General features: G+C 37.9%; 1 protein-coding gene and 1 pseudogene across 1 annotated transcript in view; both read right to left on the reverse strand.

The window, feature by feature from the left end:
• The window catches only part of KIAA0586 (KIAA0586 ortholog), a 125,973-nt gene that overhangs the window by 10,893 nt on the left and 95,645 nt on the right, over window positions 1–19,435 (reverse strand). The gene's annotated exons all lie outside the window — the stretch shown is intronic.
• LOC111555425 lies at window positions 14,403–15,943 on the reverse strand (annotated as a pseudogene).

Genomic DNA, 19,435 nt, shown 5'->3' on the forward strand with positions numbered 1-19,435 from the left:
TAACTCTTAACAGTTAAAAAAAACAAGCCACTATCCACAATATCAGAGTTGACCACTTTTATTCTTAGAACAAGTAGTGGCTTCATAATTCTCTCTTGTTGATTTACGGGGTTTACTGGAAGGGTGAGTATTGTGCTCTGCAGTTGATTAAAGTAGCAAACATGGTCTACAACTAGATCAACACAACTTGAAAACTGCTTCTCAAGTTTGTTGGTTCTTACAATTCTTTATCCTGCTGATCAAAACTGAAAAAAAAAAAAAAAAACATAATACTGGTATTGAAGTCAAAAGAAGAGAAGGAAAACTTTGCAATTATTTGATCCATAAATTTCTATTAACATTTCTATGGAAATTTTGAATGAGCAATGCTGACTAGAAATTGAGTTATATATTAACTATAAATATAATTGATATTTTTATCTTTATCACTAAAAGCTGACTTGTTAACTTTTACTTAAATGTTTGAAGATACTATAAAATAAAGAACAAGTGATCTGAGATTTGGAAATAGAATTCCAGCCTGGAAAAGCAGGGATACGGGCTGAAAAACCTTTAATTGAAGGCACACAGGGGGTACTGGGATTGCACTACTTGTACACACTGTGCCTTTTCCAAATACCTCCCCCTTATTTCAATATTTTAGCTTTTCATTTCAAATAATCATTCAAAATATTGTTGCTATATCTAGTGCCAATTGAAAGTAAGCCATGTTATAGTTAGTGTACAAGCTTTTCAAAAATTAGTATTTTTTCAAGGAATACTACACAGCCATGAAAAAGAATGAAATCATGTCCTTTCCAGCAACACAGATGGAGCCTGGAGGCCAATAACCTAAGTGAACTAACTGAGAAGCAGAAAATCCATTACCACATATTCTCACTTGTAAGTGGGAGCTAAATAATGGATACACATGGACATATGGATGGAAATAACAGACGATGAAAACTCCAAAAGGTGGTGAAGAGGGGGCAGGGTTGAAAAATAACCTATCAAGTACAATGTTACTATTTGAGTAATGGGTACATTAGAAGCCCAATCCCCACAAGTAAGCAATATACCAATATATCCACGCAATAAACATGCACATGTACCCCCTGAATCTAAAATAAAATAACATTTATAAAAATTGGTATTTTAAAAAAATAGAAATTTGGGCTTTATAATAGTTATACTCTTATATTAAAAAAAATTATTGTGGGCTTGAAAGCTTACCTTCTGACTCTTTAATGCTATTTTCAGTAAGAGTCACTGGTATAGCAATACTTACATCTGTAAATCTTTATAGTATTATTTTAAACAAATTCTTTTTTTTTTTTTTTGAGACAGAGTCTCACTGTGTTGCCCAGGCTGGAGTGCAGTGGCATGATCTAGGCTCACTGCAACCTCCGCCTCCTGGGTTCAAGCGATTCTCCTGCCTCAGCCTCCCTGAGTAGCTGGGATTACAGGTGCCTGCCACCACGCCCAGCTAATGTTTTGCATTTTTAGTAGAGACGGGGTTTCACCATGTTGGCCATGGCTGGTCTCGAACTCCTGACCTCAGGTGATCCACCTGCCTCGGCCTCCCAAAATGCTGGGATTACAAGCATGAGCCACCGTGCCCAGCCAACAAATTCTTTGTGGATTATCTAAGAAAACAGCATAAAACTATAGGGCTGTTAACAGCAAAACAAGGATATAAAGATGAAGCCCCCCAAAATGTGAATTTTTTAACCCACAAAACAACATAAATTTTTAAAGGGATGATGTACAGAATTTAAAACAAAACCTAATAAGGAGACATCTAAAATTAGTAACAGTCAGAATAGCTGCATTTTTATACTAATTTGAGTACACTAAAAAAAAAAAAAAAAAAAAAAAAAAAATCCAACAAATTATTAGGGTACTTAAAAATATATAAAAAGAAGTTAGTACTTGTTAAATAACCTGGTCATGTCCTCTAAATTAAATTACTCATTGGCTCTAGTAGGTATACCAACTCTCTTAAATAATAGCATTTTCAGAAATAGGATCCCGGCAGCATAAAAGTATATATCCCACTGCCAAGAAGTTGACAGTTAATTCAGAAAATAGATGACCCACCTATCCTGAATGCAAATCACAATTAACTTGAGTAATGTACATTCAATTATTAAAGCTCATTAAAAGGCATTTAAGTACTTGACTGTATTCCTGTTGGTGTTATGACAGAGAGAGTGCCTGCCTTTTAGGGGCAAGAATGTCCAGAGGGACATTCCAGCATTAAAATTTGGTTGAGAACTGAGAGACTCTATGTTTTAATAGACAACTTTATCTACAACTCACTTCCTGCTAGTTGAACAGCCTGTGAAACAGCTACTAAAACAAATTCCTCTCAGATCATTTTTATAAAAGCATGCCATAATAGTTTAAAAACTAAAAGAATCTTGAAAACTACAATAGGTTCGCCTTACATAGAAGCCTTACATACCGTATGATTTCATGTATGTGAAGTGCAAACAAGGAAACTAAGCTAGGTTGTTAGAATAGTGGCTTTATGCTTGTGGGAGTGCAGACTGTGGCTGGGCTGAAAGGGAGCATGAGGGCCTTTGGGGGTTTGGCAGTGTTCAATTTCTTGAGCTGGATACTGCTTGCACAAGTGTACTGTATTTGTGAAAATTCTTTGAGCTGTACACTTATGATATGTGTACTTTTCTGCATGTATATTATTCTTCCATAAAAAAGTGAAAATGGAAAAAAACAATAGGGTAGCTTCAGCAATTAAAAGGTGATACCTTTGTAGTTTTAAACTTTTTTCCAATGATAAAATTAAGCCAAATTACTGACATTACTAGGTAACCTTTAATATCAAATAGTTACACTAAGTCAGAGGCCGTACTGCTGACTACAAAGATGAATTCCTTTCTATTTTTTCTCTTGAAACCTTGAAACACCAGTGCACTGAAATTATTCAGAAGCAGAAGGTGAGATTTTGTGGTTGCTGTAGTTTAACTCACAGGGCTTACTATCTAGGATACTACATGCTCTACGACAATCAGCCACTTGATTTAATTGAAAGCACAAACTATAATCCAGTTTTAACTAATCTTGACAGCATTTAAAAAATCTTAATACATTGTAAATTCACATTTAATTCCTTTCTTTGGTACAAAAGAAGTTTGCTGTTTCAGTTTATGTCTATTAAGCAATAAAATCATAACTACACTTAAACTCAACCATAGCTTTGTCAGTAATAATGCCCATAATTCTAATACATGTATATGACACCAGGCCACAGACTGTTAGAGAAGGCCACTATTATAACATTCTTATCATGACATCTGATAATTACCAAAGCTGACGGCAAAGTAACTCCCTAATATTTACTAAACAGTTTGAAGCTAAGTGCCTCTATATCTACACACAGAAAATCTACTTTCTGAGATGGAAACCCTTCTGAAATATGAAGACTTCTCTCAAATTATGGCTTGTGATTATCACTAAAAATACACTGTACTATCTGTGTAGCTTTGACAGTGGGTTTTGACATCTCTAGCCATTCCTAACTAAATATAGAAACAAAAATTAAATGTGACATAGTGACCAGTTCACTTCCCTAAGGCCAAACCTGCAACTTTTGAAAGAGTGAAAGAATGAAAAATGAGCTTTCAAATACAGGAAGCCACTAGAAAATAGGAACACCACCATTCCACATCCTAAAAGAAGAGCTTTAAAGATTTTCTGTTGAATAGCAAGTTTCGGGGCAAGGGGGAGAGAGGGAGAGGGTGGGTTTCTGGTCACTGTACACACGACACCAGTGGGAATAAGGGCCAGTCCAAGTTCTACGTTACCATTACTCTGGGTAATAGTTCCAAGCTGTGAGGCACAGCTGTATAGGCCCTGCCAGCAAGGCCATCGCAGCAGTGCTTTGATAGTGTGCGGCCCCGAAGTGTCAGGATATAGAGAAGGCAGCAGTTGCTGGCTGTGAAAACAGTCTGATACAAACCAGATGGGAACTTACTAGATGGGCAACACAAAGGAAAACAATTGGCTCATTCAACAAAGTCAGGCCCCTGCCCCAGAGAATTCACAGAAGACAATAACAGTCACCCAGAGTTGATGCAAACAAGAAACAGCCATGTGGTTACAGTTTAAAGCACTGTTTTTCCTTAGACTAAACAAAGTTTTGATTTCTAATTCTTGTACTCATTAATTGAAGTTTGGTGTACAGGTCTTTTTGCCAAAGATAAATATTTCATTTCTTTTGTGACACCGATAGAAACTAATTTTGCACTGCTTCCTCTAAAGTGCTATGAACATAAGCTAAGCTATTTCAGGAAACTGGCAAATTTAGAAAATGATTGATCATGCTGACACAATAATTAGAAAATATCCAACATATTATTTCCAGGACTTCCTAAGTTCCTAGTTTGTGTAATGTAGGCAGAATGACACAAAAGGCAGTAATCGTAAGGCTCTCAGAACTATATTTCTACATAAATTGTTTTTTATGACTTCATTAGGTGGTACAGTATTACTGCAATTATATTCCCAAGAAAAAAGTGCTCATGTTTTCCATAGCCTCTGTGAGGCTTATCACGCAAAAAGGTTCCTGACTGTTCTGAGCTGGCAAGTGTAACAAAGACTAACAATTAAATTTTAAGACACACTTTCGCAATAACATTTTACTGAAAGACGTTTGTGGGTATATAGTCCATAACAGAGTAACTTGTTTTACCATTTTAACAGATAGCAAATAGCATTTGAGCTTAAAATAATTCACAAGTAATTGCATTTCTTCTTACTAGAAACCCAAGAGTAATTTTGACCTCTGTATTTACTGCAATTAAAAAGTATACCCAAGAAAGTCTTAAATTTGGAATCACCATTTTTAGATCAAGGATAAGGAGCCCATCAGGGACACTCTGAAAATAATGAGGTGTATTACACAGCATTTGTCATGCACACATTTAAAAAAATTTGTAATTATATAAAACAGTGGGCCGGGCGCGGTGGCTCAAGCCTGTAATCCCAGCACTTTGGGAGGCCGAGACGGGCGGATCACGAGGTCAGAAGATCGAGACCATCCTGGCTAACACGGTGAAACCCCGTCTCTACTAAAAATACAAAAACTAGCCGGGCGAGGTGGCGGGCGCCTGTAGTCCCAGCTACTCCGGAGGCTGAGGCAGGAGAATGGCATAAACCCGGGAGGCGGAGCTTGCAGTGAGCTGAGATCCGGCCACTGCACTCCAGTCCGGGCGACAGAGTGAGACTCCGCCTCAAAAAAAAAAAAAAAAAAAACAAAAAAACAAAAAAACAAAAAAAAAACAAAAAAAACAGTGATCCTGTTTTATTTTGCTTTTATAGTAATAACAATAGATTTCTTAAAAGACATCTTTTCTGAAAATGATGGAGTTGGTTTCATTTCATTTTCATCTGTGGAACTGTAAAAATTACCATGGTATATGAGACATAAGACTTGGGTTTCCCAGTCTTCACGTGCAGGATTGCCCAGATTATTCCCATTGGCTACTCCCATCCTAAAAGCTGAGGTTGAACACAAGGACCCTTTCCTGTTCCATTAACTCTTTCATCCTGTGCAAGGTAATTCTGAAGTAAGCCAGAGAAACAGAAGTGAAGTAATAATTTGGTATGTAGTTTGACGCCGTCTTAAGTATTATCAGCCATAGGTACTTACCTCGTCTTCTCTGCTGCATACACATACCTGTTCATGCATACTTTTTCTTTTTTTTTGTATTACACATTAACTTCTGGGATACATGTGCAGAACGTGCAGGTTTGTTACATAGGTATACACGTGCCATGGTGGTTTGCTGTATCCATCAACCCATCATTTACATTAGGTATTTCTCCTAATGCTATCACTCCCCTAGCCCCCACCACCCAACGGGCCCCCCAGTGTGATGTTCACTTCCCTGTGTCCAAGTGTTCTCACTGTTCAACTCCCACTTATGAGTGAGAACATGAAGTGTTTGGTTTCCTGTTCCTGTGTTAGTTTGCTGAGAATGATGGTTTCTAGCTTCATTCATGTTCCTGCAAAGGACATGAACTCATCCTTTTTTATGGCTGCATAGTATTCCATGGTGTATATGTACCACATTTTCTTTATCCAGTCAATCACTGATGGACATTTGGGTTGGTTCCAGGTCTTTACTACTGTGAATAGTGCTGCAATAAACATTCATGTGCATATGTCTTTATAGTAGAATGATTTATAATCCTTTGGGTATATACCCAGTAATGGGATTGCTGGGTCAAATGGTATTTCTGGTTCTAGATCCTTGAGGAATCGCCACAATGTCTGTTACAGTGTTCTTCTACAATGTCTTTACATTCCCACCAACAGTGTAAAAGCATTCCCATATCTCCACATCCTCTCCAGCATCTGTTGTTTCCTGACTTTTTAATGATCGCCATTCTAACTGGCGTGAGATGGTATCTCATTGTGGTTTTGATTTGCACTTCTCTAATGACCAGAGATGATAAGCCTTTTTACGTATCTTTGTCGGCCACACAAATGTCTTCTTTTGAGAAGTGTCTGTTTATATCCTTTGCCCACTTTTTGATGGGGTTTTTTCTTGTAAATTTGTTTAAGTTCCTTGTACATTATAGATACTAGTCCTTTGTCAGATGAATAGATTGCAAAGATTTTCTCCCATTCTGTATGTTGCCTGTTCACTCTGATGATAGTTTGTTTTGCTATGCAGAAGTTCTTTAGTTTAATTAGATCCCATTTGTCTATTTTGGCTTTTGTTCCCATTGCTTTTGGTGTTTTAGTCATGAAGTCTTTGCCCATGCCTATGTCCTGAATGGTATTGCCTAGGTTTTCTTCTAGGGTTTTTAATGGTTTTAGGTCTTATGTTTAAGTCTTTAATCCATCTTGAGTTAATTTTTGTATAAGGTGTAAGGAAAGGGTTCAGTTTTAGTTTTCTGCATATGGCTAGCCAGTTTTCCCAACACCATTTATTAAATAGGGAATCCTTTCCCCATTGCTTGTTTTTGTCAGGTTTGTCAAAGATCAGATGGCTGTAGATGTGTGGTGTTATTTCTGAGGCCTCTGTTCTGTTCCATTGGTCCATATATCTGTTTTGGTACCAGTACCATGCTATTTTGGTTACTGTAGCCTTGTAGTATAGTTTGAAGTCAGGTAGTGTGATGCCTCCAGCTTTGTTCTTTTTGCTTAGGAGTGTCTTGGCTATAAGGGCTCTTTTTTAGGTTCCATATGAAATTTAAAGCAGTTTTTTCTAATTCTGTGAAGAAAGTCAATGGTAGCTTAATGGGGATAGCACTGAATCTATAAATTACTTTGGGCAGCATGGTCTTTTTCACAATATTGATTCTTCCTATTCATGAGCATGGAATGTTTTTCCATTTGTTTGTGTCCTCTCTTATTTCCTTGAGCAGTAGTTTGTAGTTCTCCTTGAAAAGGTCCTTCAAATCCCTTGTAAGTTGTATTCCTAGGTATCTTATTCTCTTTATAGCAATTGTGAATGGGAGTTTACTCACAATTTGGCTCTCTGTTTGTCTATTATTGGCATATAGGAATGCTTGTGATTTTTGCATATTGATTTTGTATCCTGAGACTTTGCTGAAGTTGCTTATCAGCTTAAGGAGATTTTGGGCTGAGACGACGGGGTTTTCTAAATATACAATCATGTCATCTGCAAACAGAGACAATTTGACTTCCTCCCTTCCTATTTGAATATTCATTATTTCTCTCTTGCCTAATTGCCTTGGCCAGAACTTCTAATAGTATGTTAAATAGGAGTGGTGAGAGAGGGCATACTTGTCTTGTGCCAGTTTTCAAAGGGAATGCTTCCAGCTTTTGCCCATACAGTATGATATTGTCTGTGGGTTTGTCATAAATAGCTCTCACTATTTTGAGATATATTTCATCAATACCTAGTTTATTGGGAGTTTTTAGCATGAAGGGGTGAATTTTATCGAAGGTCTTTTCTGCATCTATTGAGATAATCATGTGGTTTTTGTTATTGGTTCTGTCTATGTGATGGATTACATTTACAGATTTGCATATATTGAACCAGCCTTGCACCCCAGGGATGAAGCTGACTTGATTGTGGTAGATAAGCTTTTTGATGTGCTGCTGGATTTGGTTTGCTAGTATTTTATTGAGAATTTTCACATTGATGTTCATCAGGGATGCTGGCCTGAATATTCTTTTCTTGTTGTGTCTCTGCCAGGTTTTGGTATCAGGATGATGCTGGTCTCATAAAGTGAGTTAGGGAGCAGTCCCTCTTTTTCTATTCCTTGGAATAGTTTCAGAAGGAATGGCAGCAGCTCTTATTTGTATCTCTGGTAGAATTTCGCCTGTGATTCTGTCTGGTCCTGGGCTTTTTTTGGTTGTTAGGGCTATTAATTACCGCTTCAATTTCAGAACTTGTTATTGGTCTATTCAGGGATTTGACTTCTTCCTGGTTTAGTCTAGGGAGGGTGTAGGTGTCCAGGAATTTATCCATTTCTTCTAGATTTTCTAGTTTATTTGCGTAGAGGTGTTTATAGTATTCTCTGATGGTGGTTTGTATTTTTGTGAAATCAGTGATGATATCCCCTTTATCATTTTTTATTATGTCTATTTATTCTTCTCTCTTTTCTTCTTTATTAGTCTAACTAGTGGTCTATCCATTTTGTTGATCTTTTTGAAAAACCAGCTCCTGCATTCATTGATTTTTTGAAGGGTTTTGTGTGTCTCTATCTGCTTCAGTTCTGCTCTGATCTTAGTTATTTCTTGTCTTCTGCTAGCTTTTGAATTTGTTTGCTCTTGCTTCTCTAGTTCTTTTAATTGAGATGTTAGGGTGTCGATTTTAGATCTTTTGCGCTTTCTCCTGTGGGCATTTAGTGCTATAAATTTCCCTCTACATACTGCTTTAGCTGTGTCCCAGAGATTCCGGTAGGTTGTGTCTTTGTTCTCATTGGTTTCAAAGCACTTATTTATTTCTGCCTTAATTTCATTATTTACCCAGTAGTCATTCAGGAGCAGGTTGTTCAGTTTCCGTGTAGTTGTGCAGTTTTGCATGAGTTTGTTAATCCTGAGTTCTAGTTTGATTGCACTGTGGTCTGAGAGACTGTTTGCTATTTCTGTTCTTTTGCATTTGCTGAGGAGTGTTTTACTTCCAATTATGTGGTCAATTTTAGAATAAGTGTGATGTGGTGCTAAAAGAATGTATATTCTGTTAATTTGCGGTGGAGACTTTTGTAGATGTCTATTAGGCCTGCTTGGTACAGAGCTGAGTTCAAGTCCTGATTATCCTTGTTACTTTTCTGTCTCGTTGTTCTGTCTAATATTGACAGCAGGGAGTTAAACTCTCCCACTATTATTGTGTGGGAGTCTAAGTCCCTTTGTAGGTCTCTAAGAACTTGCTTTATGAATCTGGGTGCTCCTGTATTGGGTGCATATACATTTAGGATAGTTAGCTCTTCTTGTTGCATTGATCCCTTTACCATTACGTAATGCCCTTCTTTGTCTTTTTTTTATCTTTGTTGGTTTAAAGTCTGTTTTATCAGAGACTAGGATTGCATCCCCTGCTTTTTTTGCTTTCCCTTTGCATGGTAAATATTCCTCCATCCCTTTATTTTGAACCTATGTGTGTCTTTGCTTGTGAGATGGGTCTCCTGAATACAGCACACTGATGGGTCTTGACTCATTATCCTATTTGCCAGTCTGTGTCTTTTAATTGGGGCATTTAGCCCATGTACATTTAAGGTTACTATTGTTATACGTGAATTTGATCCTGTCATCAGGATGCTAGCTGGTTATTCTGCCCATTAGTTGATGCAGTTTCTTCATAGTGCCAATGGTCTTTACAATTTGGTATGTTTTTGCAGTGGCTGGTACCAGTTTTTCCTTTCCATGTTTAGTGCTTCCTTCAGGAGTTCTTGTAAGGCAGGCCTGGTGGTGACAAAATCTTTCAGCATTGGCTTGTCCCTAAAGAATTTTATTTCTCCTTCACTTACGAAGCTTAGTTTGGCTGTATATAAAATTCTGGGTTGAAAATTATTTTCTTTAAGAATGCTGAATATTGGCCCCCCATTCTCTTCTGGCTTGTAGGGTTTCTGCAGAGAGAGCAGCTGTTAGTCTTATGGAATTCCTTTTGTGGGTAACCCAACCTTTTTCTCTGGCTGCCCTTAACATTTTTTCCTTCATTTCAACCTTGGTGAATCTGATGACTACGTTCCTTGAGGTTGCTCTTCTTGAGGAATACCTTTGTGGTGTTCTCTATATTTCCTGAATTTGAATTTTGGCGTGTCTTGCTAGGTTGGGGAAGTTCTCCTGGATAATATCCTGAAGAGTGTTTTCCAACTTGGTTCCATTCTCCTCATCACTTTCAGGTACACCAATCAAATTTAGGTTTGGTCTTTTCACATAGTCCCATATTTTTTGGAGGCACTGTTCATTCCTTTTCATTCTTTATTCTCTATTCTTGTCTTCACGCTTTATTTCATTAAGTTGATCTTCAATCTCTGATTTCCTTTCTTCAGCTTGATCAATTTGGCTATTGATACTTGTGTATGCTTCACAAAGTTCTTGAGCTGTGTTTTTCAGCTCCATCAGGTCATTTATGTTCTTCTCTAAACTGGTGATTCTAGTTAGCAATTCATCTAACCTTTTTTCAAGGTTCTTAGCTTCCTTGCATTGGGTTAGAACATGCTCCTTTAGCTCGGAGGAGTTTGTTATTACCTACCTTCTGAAGCCTACTTCTGTCAATTCATCAAATTCATCTGTCCAGTTTTGTTCCCTTGCTGGTGAGGAGTTGTGATCCTCTGAAGAAGCAGCATTCTGGTTTTTGGAATTTTCAGCCTTTTTGCGCTGTTTTTTCCTCATCTTCGTGGATTTATCTACCTTTGGTATTTGATGTTGGTGACCTTCATAAGGGGTTTCTGCGTGGATGTCCTTTTATGTTGATGTTGATGCTATTCTTTTCTGTTAGTTTTCCTTCTACTAGTCAGGCCCCTCTGCTGCAGGTCTGCTGGAGTTTGCTGGAGGTTCACTCCACACCCTGTTAGCTTGGCTATCACCAGCAGAGTCTGCCAAACAGCAAAGATTGTTCCAGAGGGGCACCCACCAGATGTGCTGCTGCCTTTCTTTCAGAGATGCCCTGCCCAGAGAAGAGGAATCTAGAGAGGCAGTCTGGCTACAGTGGCTTTGATATGGTGGGTTCCACCCAGTTCCAACTTCCTGGTGGCTTTGTTTACACTGAGGGGAAAACTGCCTACTCAAGCCTCAGTAATGGTGATGCCCCTCCCCGCACCAAGCTTGAGTGTCCCAGGTCGACTTCAGACTGCTGTGCTGGCAGCGAGAATTTGAAGCCAGTGGATCTTACCTTGCTGGGTTCCATATGGGTGGAATCCACTGAGGTAGACCCCTTGGCTCCCTGGCTTCAGCCCCGTTTCCAGGGGAGTGAATGGTTCTGTCTTGCTGGTGTTCCAGGCACCAATGAAGTATGAAAAAAACTCCTGCAGCTAGCTCGGTGTCTGCCCAAATGGCCACTCAGTTTTGTGCTTGAAACCCAGGGTCCTTGTGGTGTAGGCACCTGAGGGAATCTCCTGGTCTGCAGGTTGCGAAGACCATGGGAAAAGCATAGTATCTGGGCCAGAATGCACCGTTTCTCACAGCACAGTCCCTCAGGGCTTCCCTTAGCTAGGGAAGGGAGTTCCCTGACCCTTTGTGCTTCATGGGTTAGGCAGCGCCTCACCCTGCTTCTGCTTACCCTCTGTGGGTTGTACCCACTGTCTAACCAGTCCCAATGAGATAAGCTGGGTACTTCAGTTGGAAATGCGGATATCACCCACCTTCTGCATTGATCTCGCTGGGAGCTGCACACTGTAGTTGTTCCTATTCAGCCATCTTGCCCAGGTCCCTAAGATATATCTTATACATATAATCTTAAATATATTCACTGAAAAGAAACAATTTCGTTGAAAGTTAATTTATCTCCCTAACACTACATTGAACGTGTGCCATCTTTAGCATTTCCTCACCAGCATCCTTTAAAGCTTAGGACAAATATAGGTTCATTTCCTATCTGTTAAAAGAGAGTTGATTATAACATGAGTATTCAAAAAGGAGAGATTTCCTAGAAACAGTCATGCTAATAAAAGCTAACACTTTCAGGGCCGGGCATGGTGGCTCACACCTGTAATCCTAGCACTTTGGGAGGCTGAGGTAGGCAGATCACAGGTCAAGAGATCAAGACCATCCTGGCCAACATGGTGAAACCCCGTCTTTACTAAAAATACAAAAATTAGCTGGGTGTGGTGGAATGAGCCTGCAGTCCCACCTACTTGGGAGGCTGAGGCAGTAGAATCACTTGAACCCGGGAGGCAGAGGTTGCAATGAGCAAAGCTAACACTTTAATAGCTCTTAATATATGTCAGGTGCTAGTATAAGTGTATTTTATGTCTTTAATTACCATGAAATATCTATACTATATTACAGACATGAAAAGCACAGAGAGGGTAAGTATTTTGCCCAGGGTCACCAGCTAGTAAACAAATGAGCTAGGATTTGAGCTCATGCAATTTGTCTCCAAAGTGCCTCTAATTCTAAATAGAACAGAATCATCAAAAACAACTGGAGTCCTTAATCAGTGTTTCTCAAAGGGTGGTCCTCCCACTTCTGCATCTGAATAACCAGGGGTACTAGTTTAATGTTTACATTCCCAGGCCCCACTACAGGCAAACAATCAGTTTAGGATCTGCATTTTATTAATAAATAAATACTACCAGAAAATTCTATGTCTGTTAAAGTTTGAGGAATACAGTATTAGAGACTAACAGTCTAGTAGTGGTTCATCCTACATGTATGATAAGACTATATCACTTCCCTGTTCTAGTTTATTAATTTATTTTAGTTTTCAGTCAAGCTTTTAATAAAAAGATCATAAAATAACAGTTTCTCACAGCCATACATTAAGACTGCACACTTCTGAATGGAGAGATCACTCAATGGTGAATTGCTTTTTTATGACACTAGACGGCTACGTAGCTGCATCTCTGGCCTGAATTTATTTGAGGGTAATGTATTCTGAACTGAAAATAATCAAGCTTCTCTTTTTATTTTCATTATATGAACAAAAATGGTAGAACTGGTTTAGTGGAATAATTCATTGTTATATGATTGAAATAGTCTGCCTAATTTCTATAAAATTAAAATCACTAAAAAATTTTTAGTAAATGATTACTAGGTTGATCAGAAGGACAGCATTTGTAACTTGCAGTTAATTTGGAGGGCACTGTGGTATAATAAAAATAATACTGAGGTCAAGAGTGGTGGCTCATGCCTGTAATCCCAGCACTTTGGGAAGCCAAGGTGAGAGGATCACTTGAGCCCAAGAGCTCAAGACCAGTCTAGGCAATATAGCAAGACCCATCTCAATAATAATAATAATAATAGTAATAATAACAATAATAATGTTCAACTAGAAGTAAGATCAGATGCTACTGCTAATTGTGATCGCAACCTTTGGCTCTGTTGAACTGGAGATGGTTCCTCTGCTCCCAAGTCTTAAGTATTTACCTCATTAATATCAAAAGGTAAAGATTTTTATCAACTCTATATTTACCTCTGTGATTATAAGGTTAAATTATTTGTAATAGCTGTTAAATAAAAAGGCTACTGATTGATCTAATAGTTTAAATTATATTTTATATCAATTTGATTTCTATTTTAAAAATCATAATAAAAACTTTAAAGTCAAGTTTCAGGAAATCTGGTTAAGAACAATTAAAGGGTTGAAGAGGTTTTTGGAATGCTGGCAAGTCTTCAAAACAATCCTCGTTTATGGTTTTGGTGAGATGTGTTTAATGTCAAAAAGACGAGAAAAACCCAAGCTCTCCATATACGGTGTATAACTGATTCCACAAAAAGGAAATTAAATAATTTCCACAATTAAAATACTTCTATATTGAAAAGGAAATTACTTTTAGTACCAACAAGTAAAAATGTTATAGAAATCCTTGCATGATATTCAATGTCTTATTTAACAGATTTTCCATGTCAATCCTTTATGCATTTTGCTCATTGTGAGGGATCATCCTCAGTTACACACATTTGTCTGTTTGATTTATATATATATATATATGACATAGATATAGACATTATATATAGAGAGAGATGCATATATATATTCTATCTCTTAAATCAAAAGTATAAATCCTTTCACCCTGGAACAGTTAAAATAATCACCTATGCTTAAAAATCCATTATTACACCAGGGAAATATTTTTTCTCATATGGATTATGCCTCTCTCATCCAAACATCCTCACACAAAATGTAAGAAATATATATACATAAAAACAATCTGCAAGTTGACCTAACACACTCGTTGCCACGTTTATTTTTCAGCACCATAAGAAAAAGGTGACAAGTTGACAGTATAATTATAGAAAGATGTTTGTCTTTTCATATTTAATAGTATTCTAACAAATTATTTCTGAGATGCAGTGTTTTAAAGAAATTATCCTTCTCAACTACCCCTTTCTTCTTCTTCTTTTTTTTTTTTTCCTGGTTTAATTTGGACTTGTTTATTTTGAGAAAAAAAGGTCCCAAACATCAGGGTGTTCACAAAAATAACCCACAGTATCAACTCCAGAAACAAATCTTAAGACTATAACACGAATTATTTTTCTAGAGGATGCATTTGACATGCCAGCTCTCATTCACAAAAATACGTTGTTGCATTTGTGTTGAACTGCCTCACACAGCACACTAATGTGGGGGTGTAATATACATACTTCTAACTCAAAGCTGCTTTCAGGAGCTACTCAACTAAAGGAGATTGCCTTTGCAGTTAGGGAAGCAATTACTGAACTTATGTGTGAATGAAAAGAACTGTACTCCCTGCATAACAAGAGACTATTTTGGAGACAGTTGATAAAAACTATATATCCTTTTTATTGTTAAGTCATAAAGAAGTATCAAAATTAAAAGCAAAATTTACAGGGTAAGACTTAACAAAACTATGAGGAGGATCAAATGAGGTGAAAATGGAACTAGGCGCAGGGCAATATGAATTAATGAACATGGGAAGGACAAGGATTGGGAGAACAGTGAGCATGTGCTGAAGATACTACGGGAGAGGATCTGGTGAAAAATTTGATTTTAGACAAGCACCCACGTAAAGAAATAATGGGGTAAGATTTCTAAACCCCACTATGTGCTTGGTCATCTTCACCACTGGCACTGTCTCTGTCATCCTCTCCTTCTTCAGCCTCTTTTTCATCATCCCTGGTCAACTCCAGTTGGTCATCTCCCAATCTTCATTGTCATCATCATCCAGCAGGACCCCCTCCTCAGCAAAGTCATCTGCACCCACCTCAGACTCCATCTTCACATTAGTCTCATCGTTCTTCATGGAACTGCTGCTGTGCTCCCCTTCTGACTTATCATTCTTTATCTCTACTGCTTGTTTCCTCTGTTCCTTTTCAATTTTTTTCCAAGTTTTCTAAGAGAGAATTCACTTTTTGTTTTATCTGGGTCAATTCCTTCTTAATGGCCTGAAGGTCATCTCCTTTCAACTTTCCAGACTTGGAAGATCCTCGCTGTCCTCTCTTAAAATTGCAGCCACTTTTCCCCTTCATGAGGTGTTTCCTGATACACGCTGACATTTCGAGGGCACTACAGTCCGAGCAATAGGAGGAGGAGGAACACGGGCTGGGTAATTGTACACCCTATCATCATAATCCCACTGAAAGTCATGGTCCAAGTCAAAAGAGGAGCTGTACATCTCTGCCTACAGCAGCCTTGGCATTTCTCTCATTAACACATTGAACGAAGGCAAAGTCCTTATGAACAGAGCAGCCCACAATTTTGCCATACTTCAAAAAGATTGCCTCCACAGCAGATTTCTTGAGCACAAGAGTGTTGAGATTCCCAATGAACACACGGGAGTTCATGGAGTGAGGTTCTGTCTTGTCGGTAATGTTGCTGGCCACTGTGTTGGATGATGAGGCTTCTCACAAAGCCAAAAATGTAGCTGAAGATCAAAAAAATCTCACAGAAGTGGGGAGGCAGAAGAGATTCGATTCTGAGACTCCTACTCCCGGGTTCCATGTGGAGAAGCTGACTGCTGCTCGAAGTTGGCAGGCGGCCACAACTGCTCAGTCTTCATCTCTTCACAAAATGGTCTTTCTTCCTTTTATCCCTGGAGAGCAGATGCTTTGTTTTATCCATCTCTCTAGGGCCGCAGCACTTTCTATGGTACTTTATGTAAAAGGATGCTAAAAAAGATTAACCTAAGAATGAATGCACAATGGAATATTATTCAGCTATAAAAAGGAATAAAGTAATGATATCTGCTACAACATGAATGGACCTTGAAAACATTATGTTGCTAGGTGTGGTGGCTCACACTTGTAATCCCTGCACTTTGGGAGGCTGAGGTGGGCAGACCGCTTGAACTCAGGAGTTCAAGACCAGCCTGGACAACAGAGTGAGACCTTGTCTCTACAAAAAATGAAAACAAAATTAGCTGGGCATGGTGGCACACACCTGCCATCCCAGCTACTCAGGAGGCTGAAGTGGGAAAATTGCTTGTGCCCGGGAGGTCACAGGCTGCAGTGGGCCATGATCACACCACTGCACCCCAGCCTGGGAAACAGAACAAAATTCTGTCTCAACAACAACAACAACAAAAAACCCAAAAACCTAAAAGAAAACATTATGTTAAGTGAAAGAAGCCAAAAAGAAAAACCACATCTTGTGTATGATTCCACTTATATGAAATGTCCAGCATAGGGAAATCCATAGAGACAGAAGGTAGATTAGTGGTTGACAGTGATAGGGTTGGGGAGGGCAGAATGGAAAATAATTACTAATAGATACGGAGTTTCTTTTTAGGGTGAAGAAAATGTTCTGGAATTAGAAAGTGATGATAATTCAGCAACTTTTTGAATATACTAAAAACCACTGAGAATTTAAAAGGGAGAATTTTACAGTATGTGAATTATATCTCAATTTAAAAAGAAAGAGTGAATGAATGTCCACACTATTTTTCTCTCTCATCTAAAGTTCAAAAAGATTGCCCATGAACTAATATCTAAGCTGATTTAATTTTCCCCACCCTTGGGCATATTCTTGGCTGCCCCTACCCTCTATTCAACTATTATGTCCTCAAACAATAAAAATTTATGTTAATACTATAAAAGAAATCAATCTTTTGGAAAAGCAAATAAAAATCACTTTAGATTAGTCCACTGTGGCTGTTTGCACGACTGTCTACATTAAAAAGAGACAGTAATGGAAAAATTATTGTAATGAAATATTCTCATTTTTCTCTTCCCTTCCTTCTTCCGTCTTATTACTAAATAACAGAATTAAATGTTGTTTGGGGTTAATACCAAATGATGTAATCATCAAATTCAATTCCATGAGCATTTACTGATCACCACAGTGCTACACTGGGAAACAAGCTCTCTTAAATAAGAAACAGATAACATATCTTAAAAACAAATCACAAAACTATCCCATATATCACTTTCTTTGGAATATTAAATAATCAGTCTGGGGAATACAGAGATGGTAAAAGCAGCTCTTGTCAACAAGCTGTTAAGTCACACGATAAATATTTGCTAAATGCATATTCAATAAATAGTATTACACAAGGAAAGGAGCATCAGCTTTGCAATTGAGTTGATCTGGGCTGGAATTCTAGATCTTCATTTTCTATACTGTGTGCTTTGGGAAAATTAGTTAACCTTCATGAATCTTATCATTCTCTCTTGTAAAACAGGAATAAAACTACCTGAGCCAGGCATGATGGCACACACCTGTAGTCCTAGCAACTTGGAAGTTGAGGCAGGAAGACTGCCTGAGCCCAGGAGGTTGAGGATGAAATGAACTACGATCATACCCCTGTACTCCAGCCTGGGTGACAGTGAGACTCTGTCTCTATAAAACAAACAAACAAAACTACCTGCATGGCATGGTATTGTGATGAATAAATGAAATAATGACATAGAACGCACCTAGCAAATCTCTGGTAAATGTATTCCCGTTTTTCGTTTTGGTTTGGTTTTGAGACAGTGTCTCACTCTGTCATCTAAGCTGGAGTGTAGTGGTGTGATCTCAGCTCACTGCAACTTCCGTCTCCTAGGCTTAAGCAGTTCTTATGTCTCAGCTTCCCAAGTAGCTGGGACCACAGGCATGTGCTACCACGTCCTGCTAATTTTTGTATTTTTAGTAGAGATGGGGTTTCGCCATGTTGGCCAAGCTAGTCTCGAACTCCTGACCTCAAGTGATCCACCCGCCTCAGTCTCTCAAAGTGTTGAGATTATAGGTGTGAGCCACTGTGCCCAGCCAAAAACTATTGTTAAAGATTTGATTATGTTCAAGGCAGAAAAGAGCTAGGGAAAGAGAGTGGGTTAAAATCAATAAGACATTTTCAATTGGAGGTTCAGTAAGGACTCAAAGATGGAGCTGAATGTTGAAGAATAAGTAATTTGTAGGCATATAAAAGTGGGGAGAGAAGGAAACTCTGGGTGGAAAGAAGATATTGCAGACAGGCATTGAAGCTTAGAAGCATAGAGTGTGGAGGGCCCTCAATTAATATTTACTGAGTTAAACTGGGTTGATTACACATTATATTGGATGTGCCAGTGAAAAACACAAGTTTTTGAGCTGACAGTTCTTCCCTTTCTGAAATCTAAATAAGAAAATTTTAAACAAGAGTATTTCCACTGTAGATTTATTAGCACATACAATTTTTCTTTGTTTCTAGTTAGTAACTATTAATTCTAAAACATAAATGTTTCAGACTTCTAGTCTAAATGGAATGTATTTTTAAATAAACACCTAAAAATCCAATTTACATTGTATTGAAGGTATAATGTATTATAAAATATGTCAAACTATCTCCTCCTAAAGTGTTAACATAAGAAAAAGATGTAAGAGTAAATAAATGTAATACAGTGTCACATTTACACACCTTTTAACAACAAAACCTTTTATACCTTCCCAAGTGATAAGCTTTTAGTACAAGCTAATTAAGAAAATTCATAATAAGCAAAGGAAGTGTCATAAACTCGGTAATATGTACATCATTTTATTGAAGTATAATTTATAACCAGTAAGACTAACCATTGAAAAATTCATAGTTATATAGACACTACCCCAATCAAGATACATAATATTTCCATCACAATGGAAAAAAGTTCCCTCCTGCCATTTGTTGTCAAACTCTTCTTCGAGGCAACCACTGACCTGTTCTCCATATCTATAGTTTTGCCTTTTCCAACAAATTTTGCCTTTTCCATATAAATGGAATCATACAGTATGTAGCCTTTTAACTTCTTTCACTACATTTAATGCAATTGAGATTCATCTGTGCTGTTGTGTGTGTATCAGCATTTCATGTCTTTTCATTGCTGAGTACTATTCCATTGTATGAATGTATCTCACAGATTGTTTATCCATTTACGTATTGAAGGATATTTTGGTTGATT

The sequence above is a fragment of the Piliocolobus tephrosceles genome, chromosome 6 (assembly GCF_002776525.5).
Source record: "Piliocolobus tephrosceles isolate RC106 chromosome 6, ASM277652v3, whole genome shotgun sequence".
Taxonomy (NCBI): Eukaryota; Metazoa; Chordata; class Mammalia; order Primates; family Cercopithecidae; genus Piliocolobus; species Piliocolobus tephrosceles.